The sequence below is a fragment of the Hipposideros armiger genome, unplaced genomic scaffold (genome assembly GCF_001890085.2).
Source record: "Hipposideros armiger isolate ML-2016 unplaced genomic scaffold, ASM189008v1 scaffold_407, whole genome shotgun sequence".
Taxonomy (NCBI): Eukaryota; Metazoa; Chordata; class Mammalia; order Chiroptera; family Hipposideridae; genus Hipposideros; species Hipposideros armiger.
This window is the reverse complement of record NW_017731757.1, coordinates 1,659,545-1,660,264: the sequence shown is the minus strand read 5'-3', so window position 1 is coordinate 1,660,264 and position 720 is coordinate 1,659,545.

Below are 720 nucleotides of genomic sequence, written 5' to 3'. Positions count from 1 at the left end.
TCAGTTTTGCTAAATAATAAATATATAATTACCACTCAGACAAAAAAGTCTGATTTAATCTTAGATAAAATTGCGATTCTGAAATAGTCCCGCAATTTTTAAAAGTTAACTTTGACATGTGCTAAAATGCTTTAGAGTCTAAAACTGACTCAAATTTAGGACAACGTAAATAACATAATCTCAGACTCTATGTTTTCACGGACATATACACATTTACAATCCTAAGGTGAATGCAGCCATAAGGGGAAAATAGAAACAGGGCCTTTGCATTATCTGTAAACTGTGTCAGAAATCCAAGCGAGTGGACTCAGGGTGACTTCTAGCAGTTTTGGTTTTTTGGGTTTTTTTTAGGGAGAAAATCCAATTGACAACTTTTCATCTCACACATATTTCTTGTTTGCATTCCTTACTCTTGAGAAAGAGCTCTTGCTTGATTTGCATATGGCATGATAAACAAAAGAAACCGTGATCATTTCACATACAAAAGGCCAGATTCGAGCAGGTCACTGGTCAAGAATGGATCCAGTCTGGGGGTTCTGCTTGAAAGAACAGAGATTTGCAAAGTTCAAATAGTACAAATAGGGAGCAAGGTTGCTCAGAGCCATCCTGCTCCGAGAAACTAATGACACAGATCAGCTTTTCCCTTGTGCCAGCCATTTCAGACCTAACTTTTGAACAGAGTGCATGCAACACAGACCAGGAAAAAAAAAAAAAAAGGTG